We start from the raw sequence: 8,016 nt of genomic DNA on the forward strand, positions 1-8,016 counted from the left end.
GGAAAGGCCACCCACACCTATTTTCTAGCCAACCCGAATCTCGAGGACGAGATTCATCTTAAGGGGGGTAGGTTTGTAACATCCCAAATTTTCAATTTGGAATGTTATACATAGGTCATCATATGCATATCATATTTTATTTGCATTTCGTCTGCGATCCTAGAAATTCTAAGCAACTCAAGGACCCACGGAGAGACTTGGGGATTTCATTTATTGTCATATTTGAATTTTCTCAAATATTGAAAAGAGGATCACTTTGGTTTTAATTAATTTTCTCTCCAAAATATTTCATTATTAAAAATAAATGAGAGGAGATAATATGACTTCTCCAAAATAAAAGAAATATTGGAGGAAAAATGTTAAAATCAAATAAATAATTTTATTCGGATTTTATTGCTATTTTATTTGAATTAGAAAAATATGCATTTTCAAAATTGCATTTTTAGGTCAAGAAAATGTTCACTTTGTTCTAAATATTTTATTTAGATGGTGAAAATTGTTTTTGGCGGAATTGTTTTTATTTGAAAAAAGTCTAATTGGACCGCACTGGGCCGAAGCACAGCCGGCCCAACTTCGCCGCCGCCTTCCCCCGCTCGCCCGCGTGCCGCCGCCGGACTCAGAGGGAGTCTGAGCCCCGCCCGACGCCGCCTACCCCCTCCCCAAGTCGGACCCTGCCGCCGCCTCTTCCCCCCGCCCTTTAGATACCACCCGGGCCCCCCTTGGACCCCGAGCCGCCCCGCCGCCTGCGCCGCACTTCGCCGCTTGCCTCGTCGCCCCGCGCCGCCAGCCCTGCCGCCCGCACAGCCCACCGCCGCGTCGCACCACCCGCACCACCCCGCCGCCGCCCGTGCAGCCGCCCCGCCTCGCCGGAAAGCCGCCGGAGCCGCCGGACCTCGCGGATCTCGCTGGCCGTTTTTTCGGTTTAGGTAAAAACTGTCCCGGTTTAAAAAAAAACCTAGTTCATTTTTTTAGATCGGTTCGTTTTTTCAGTTTCGTTACTCTGCGAACGTCCGTTCGTTCGTTTTTAACGAACGCGTTCGTCCATTCGTCTCTGTTAACAAACGTTTGCGCCGTAGTCCTTTTCTTTTTATTTTATTTTCGCCACGGACCTATCCGCGATTACTTTTATTGCAAATTAGCCCCTGATCTTCAAACCCTTGCAACTTTTTAACCGTTCGTCCAAATCCAGTGAAACCAACGCAAAAATCTTCGTCTCGAACCCCTCTTTCTGTTTAACTAACTTGCACATGGTTTTGACAATTTAAAATTTGGTTTCAAGCAGATTTGAATCCGAATTTCTTTTGACCGTAGTTTGAGTTTCATAGCTCCGATTTGGTCGATTCTTTTTGCAAATCGAAGCTCTTCAGTTGAATTTTCAGATTGGATCTTCTTATTTGTGTTTTACCTTTCCATCAATGCTTGAGTGCTTATGTATACATAAGCACTCAAGCAAAGATGCACGGGTAAAAGTCAAATAAGAAGATTGAATCTGAAAACTCAACTGAACAGTTTCGATCTGCAAAAAGAATAAATCGAATCGGAGCTACGGAACTGAAACTACGGTCAAAAGAACTTCGAATTCAAATCTGCTTGAAACCAAATTTTAAATTGTCAAAACCTTGTTCAAGTTGTTTAAACAGAAAGAGGGGCTCGAGACAAAGATTTAGCGTTGGTTTCACTAGATTTGGACAAACGGTTAAGAAACGGCGAGGGTTTGAAGATCAGGGGCTAATCTGCGATAAAAATAATCACAGATAGGTCCCTGGCAGAAAAAATAAATAAAAAGAAAAGACTAACGAATGAACGTTCGCTGTCCGAACCTAACCGGCGAATAGTGTTCGTAAAAACGAACGAACGGACGAACGTCCGCTAAATAACTAAACGAGAAAAACCGAACCGATAAAATAAAAAACGCATCTAGGGTTTCTAAAAAACGGATCGGTTTTTTGACCTAAACCGGAAAAAAAATGGCGGACGAGATCCGGCGAACGGGGCGGCTCCGGCGGGCTAGCGCGGCGGTTGCACGCGGCGCGGGGCGGGGCGGCGTTCTGCGGGCGGCGGCGAGTGCGCGAGGCGGCGCGGCAGGCGGCGGCGGGGTGCGGCGGCTCGGCGGCAGGGCTGCAGCGGCGGCGGCGCTCGGGAGGCGGGGCGGCGGCTTGGGGCTCCAGCGGGGCCCCGGGTCTGCTTATAAAGGAGGGGCGAGGTGGCGTGCGGGAGGGGGCGGCGAGGCGCGGCGGCGTCGGACTCCCTCGAGGAGTCCGGCTCGGGGAGGACGATGGCAGCGGCGCCGTAGTGGGTCAGCTGGGCTTCGGCCCAGTCGGTCCGAAACTTAAAGAAAAACAGATTCCGCCGAGAAAAATCCTAATAAATAAAAATAAAAATCTAAAAATGCCAAAACAATTTTTCATCGTCTAAATAAAATATTTAGAACAAAGTGAACTTTTTCTTGGCCTAAAAAGGCAATTTTGAAAAAATGCATATTTTTCTAATTCAAATAAAATAGCAATAAAATCCAAATAAAATTCTTTATTTGATTTTAACATTTTTCCTCCAAATATTTCATTTATTTTGAAGAAGTCATATTATCTCCTCTCAGGTATTTTAATTTGAAATATTTTTGGAGAGAAAAATAATTAAAACCAAAATGATCCTTGTTTCGATATTTGAGAAAATTCAAATATGAAAACGGTGAAATCCCCAACTCTCTCCGTGGGTCCTTGAGTTGCTTAGAATTTCGAGGATCGCAGAACAAAGTGCAATAAAATATGATATGCATGGATGACCTATGTATAACATTCCAAATTGAAAATTCGGGATGTTACAACTTTGTTATAAATCCTTCGAGTACTGTGTGTGTCAGCATTACCGATCCAGGGATGACACTTAAGCACAGAGATTTGACCGCCTGAGGTCGGACCGCTACAAACGTCTGGGATGTTGTACTGTACACGGCTGAATCTCTGTATGTACTTGCGCAAGGTTTCACCTTCTTTGTGGGATGAGATGTAAATCACTTGTCTGGCCAGGAGCTTCGTGGCCTCTGGTAAAGGTGCCACCAAACTCGTGACACAGATCCAACCAAGAAGAGATGGAATTTTCTGGCAGGTGCATCAACCACGACCTGGCATTGTGCTTGAGTACCAACGGGAAGTAGTTGGAGAGCACCTTGTTGTCTCGAGCCCTGGCGGCCAGCACCGCGGTGGTCTAGATGCTCAGGAACTCCGACGGGTGAGTCTTGCCGTCGTATTTCTCCGGGACCTCTAGTTTGAACGTGTGGGAAGTGGGCCACTCGACTCACCGCAGCTCATGGGTAAAAGCTGGACAACCCACCTCGTAAGGTAAGTCACCAGAATCCCCCGGCGCAGGCTTGTCTACAGTGGGTCCTGCGCGCCTGTCAGATTGATGGCGCGCTTCCTGCTGCCGCTCGATAGTAGTCCGAGCGTCTTCTTTGACTCGTTCCCGAAGGACTTGACATTGATCACGGCCAGTTCGCAGATCAGATGATGTCGTGGACCCATATCGCGTGCATCTATCCGCCGAACTGACTACTACTGCTGTCGTGGTGGAGAGTGCACCGTGGCCGCACTACCTCTGATCCTTCCGCCATCGGCACGCGTCAGCTCGATGGACCGCCGCCGTAAGGGCCCCGCCTGCTGCTGCCCATCTCCATTGGCGAAACTGATGAGGATCTAAATAGCAGCTCTCCATTCTTCGAGCTTCTTCGCAGCGGGAGGAAAATCTAGGAGTAGCTGCGCTTGCGCCAACGCTTCTGCTGGTGTAGGCGGCAGCGACAGGCGCGAAGATCGTGAGGTGCTCTGACTCCTAACCGTGTTAGAAGGAGCTCCATCACGGTCCCGTGGCCGCGCGCCGTTTCCACCGGCCTCTTGGCGTGCATGCTGGCCCCGCGCATCTCGAAATTGATGCTGAGGGCTCTTTCCATGGAGATGCTTGGGGTTACCAACGGTGCGGAGCTGATCATCGCTAGACCTAGGAAGACCGCGGCGCATGCACCGGCGGGGGTGTCTTAGAAGTCGCCTTTCCACCCTTGGAGTTCGCTGCGCCGCCCGTAGGCAGCACGGCTCCGTCCTTGGGTCCAGGGGTGCGTGGGCCATTGTCGCGGCCGCGAACGATACCGTTTGCCTGCCTCCGTTCGCCAGAACATCGCAGAAGCTCGTGATCTCAACCTCCTCCTTCTCCACCCGCGTCCATCCCATTGCCCGTCCGTGTTGGTACGGGCAGATCGGCCGCAGATGAACCAATCGTCGTGATACCCTTTCTCTTGGGAAGCATTGTAATGAAGATGTTGAAGAAACCGACGCGCTAACTACTAGATCAGGTCCGTGCAACCTCTCCCCCCTACCTGGCGCGCCAACGATGTCGGGGAAACGACACCTATGGGATCCCGTGGATCCCTTCTATGTTTCGGCAGGGAAAAAGGCGTGCACAAAGAGCAGATCCAACGATCAACACGAGGGATTTTTACCCAGGTTTGGGCCGCTGAGAAGCGTAAATTCCTAGTCCTGCTTTGGTATATTGAGAGTTCTTGAGCTCTAGCTAGTTGCTACGCATGCAAAATGGGCCAGAAAGTCCAAAAGTCCCTCCCCGTATTGCCTTGGGCCTCCTTTTATACGTCTAAGGGGCTACCACAGTGGCGTACAGTGCATACAGGAGGTGTAAAGTTGCTACAATCTACATGCTTATCACTGACGTCTGAGGACAAACGCACTTAATCGTCATTTATGTGTCCCCAACTTTCTTGGGGGACGGAAGAAGAGCCCGTCCCGTCCGTCGCCGCCTCACCCCATCTCGACACCCATCCAGGATGACGAGGCCTGCAACGCCAGGCTGGCAGGCTAGTCGCTGCGCTAGAGCGGTGGCAGGGTGGCGGAACCTTACCGATGAGGGTCTTCACAAAGATCTCCATGTCACCACGTAGATGCCCTTGGATCTTAGCCTTGACATTGTCGATGGTGTCAGAGCTTTTGGTCTTCTGTTTACTGAGCACTAGCTTGGATGCTTCCTTGGTCGTCTTGTATTTGTTGGGGAACGCAGTAATTTCAAAAAAGATCATATGCACACGCAAGATCCTTCTAGGTGATGCATAGCAACGAGCGGGAGAGTGTGTCCACGTACCCTCATAGACCGAAACCGGAAGCGTTAAGTAACACGGTTGATGTAGTCGAACGCCTTCACGATCCAACCGATCAAGTACCGAACGCACGGCACGTCCGCAATCTGCACACGTTCAGCTCGGTGATGTCCCTCGTACTCTTGATCCAGCTGAGGCCGAGGGAGAGTTTTGTCAGCACGACGGCGTGATGATGGTGATGATGAAGTTACCGATGCAGGGCTTCGCCTAAGCACTACAACGATATGACCGAGGTGGAAATCTGTGGAGGGGGGCACCGCACACGGCTAAGACAACTATCAAATTATGTGTTCTAGGGTGCCCCCTTCCCCCGTATATAAAGGAGCAAGGGGGAGGCCGAATAACATGGCCCAATATATCAATCTTTATGTCTCGACGATTTCGAGACTCCTCGTCATGTCCGTGATCACATCCGGGACTCCGAACAACCTTCGGTACATCAAAACACATAAACTCATAATACCGATCGTCATCGAACGTTAAGCGTGCGGACCCTACGGGTTCGAGAACTATGTAGACATGACCGAGACTAATCTCCGGTCAATAACCAATAGCGGAACCTGGATATTCATATTGGCTCCCACATATTCTACGAATATGTTTATCGGTCAAACCGCATAACAACATACCTTGTTCCCTTTATCATCGGTATGTTACTTGCCCGAGATTCGATCGTCGGTATCTCAATACCTAGCTCAATCTCATTACCGGCAAGTCTCTTTACTCGTTCCGTAATGCATCATCCCGTAACTAACTCATTAGTCACATTGCTTGCAAGGCTTATAGTGATGTGCATTACCGAGAGGGCCCAGAGATACCTCTTCGACAATCGGAGTGACAAATCCTCATCTCGATCTACGCCAACTTAACAAACACCATCGGAGAAACCTGTAGAGCATCTTTATAATCACCCAGTTACATTGTGATGTTTGATAGCACACTAAGTGTTCCTCCAGTATTCGGGAGTTGCATAATCTCATAGTCATAGGAACATGTATAAGTCATGAAGAAAGCAATAGCAACAAACTAAATGATCATCGTGCTAAGCTAATGGATGGGTCAAGTGAATCACATCATTCTCTAATGATGTGATCCCATTAATCAAATGACAACTCATGTCTATGGCTAGGAACTTAACCATCTTTGATTAACGAGCTAGTCAAGTAGAGGCATACTAGTGACACTCTGTTTGTCTATGTATTCACACATGTACTAAGTTTCCGGTTAATACAATTCTAGCATGAATAATAAAAATGTATCATGATATAAGGAAATATAAATAACAACTTTATTATTGCCTCTAGGGCATATTTCCTTCAGTCTCCCACTTGCACTAGAGTCAATAATCTAGTTCACATCGCCATGTGATTTAAGACCAATAGTTCACATCACCAAGTGATTAGTTCACATCGTCATCTGACTAATACCCAAAGGGTTTTACTAGAGTCAATAATCTAGTTCACATCGTCATGTGATTTCACACCAATATTTCACATCCTTATGCGATTAGTTCACATCTCCATGTGACTAATACCCAAAGGGTTTACTAGAGTCAATAATCTAGTTCACATCGCTATGTGATTAACACCCAAAGAGTGATCATGTTTTGCTTGTGAGAGAAGTTTACTCAACGGGTCTGCCACATTCAGAACTGTATGTATTTTTCAAATTTTCTATGTCTACAATGCTCTGCACGGAGCTACTATAGCTAATCGCTCCCACTTTCAATATGTATCTAGATCGAGACTTAGAGTCATCCAGATCGGTGTCAAAGCTTGCATCGACGTAACTCTTTACGATGAACTCTTTGTCACCTCCATAACCAAGAAACATTTCCTTATTCCACTAAGGATAATTTTGACCGCTGTTCAGTGATCCACTCCTGGATCACTATTGTTCCCTCTTGCCAAACTCATGGTGAGGTACACAATAGGTCTAGTACACAGCATAGCATACTTTATAGAACCTATGACTGAGGCATAGGGAATGACTTTTCATTCTCTTTCTATTTCCTGCCGTGGTCGGGTTTTGAGTCTTTACTCAACTTCACACCTTACAATACAGGCAAGAACTCCTTGTTTGACTGTTCCATTTTGAACTACAAAAATCTTGTCAAGGTATGTACTCATTGAAAAATCTTGTCAAGCGTCTTGATCTATCTCTATAGATCTTGATGCCCAATATGTAAGCAACTTCACCGAGGTCTTTCTTTGAAAAACTCCTTTCAAACACTCCTTTATGCTTTCCAGAAAATTATACACCATTTCCGATCAACAATATGTCATTCACATAGACTTATCAGAAAGTCTGTAGTGCTCCCACTCACTTTCTTGTAAATACAGGCTTCACCGCAAGTCTGTATAAAACTATATGCTTTGATCAACTTATCAAAGTGTATATTCCAACTCCAAGATGCTTGCACCAGTCCATAGATGGATCGCTGGAGCTTGCACACTTTGCTAGCACCTTTAGGATTGACAAAACCTTCTTGTTGCATCATATGCAACTCTTCTTTAAGAAATCCATTAAGGAATGTAGTTTTGACATCCATTTGCCAGATTTCATAAAATTTGGCAATTGCTAACATGATTCGGACAGACTTAAGCATCGCTACGAGTGAGAAAATCTTATCGTAGTCAACACATTGAACTTGTCGAAAACTTTTTTGCGACAATTCGAGCTTTGTAGATAGTAACACTACTATCAGCGTCCGTCTTCCTCTTGAAGATCCATTTATTCTCAATGGCTCGCCAATCATGGGGCAAGTCAATCAGAGTCCATACTTTGTTCTCATACATGGATCGCATCTCAGATTTCATGGCCTCAAGCCATTTCGCGAAATCTGGGCTCATCATCGCTTCCTCATA

The sequence above is a fragment of the Triticum aestivum genome, chromosome 1D (assembly GCF_018294505.1).
Source record: "Triticum aestivum cultivar Chinese Spring chromosome 1D, IWGSC CS RefSeq v2.1, whole genome shotgun sequence".
NCBI lineage: Eukaryota > Viridiplantae > Streptophyta > Magnoliopsida > Poales > Poaceae > Triticum > Triticum aestivum.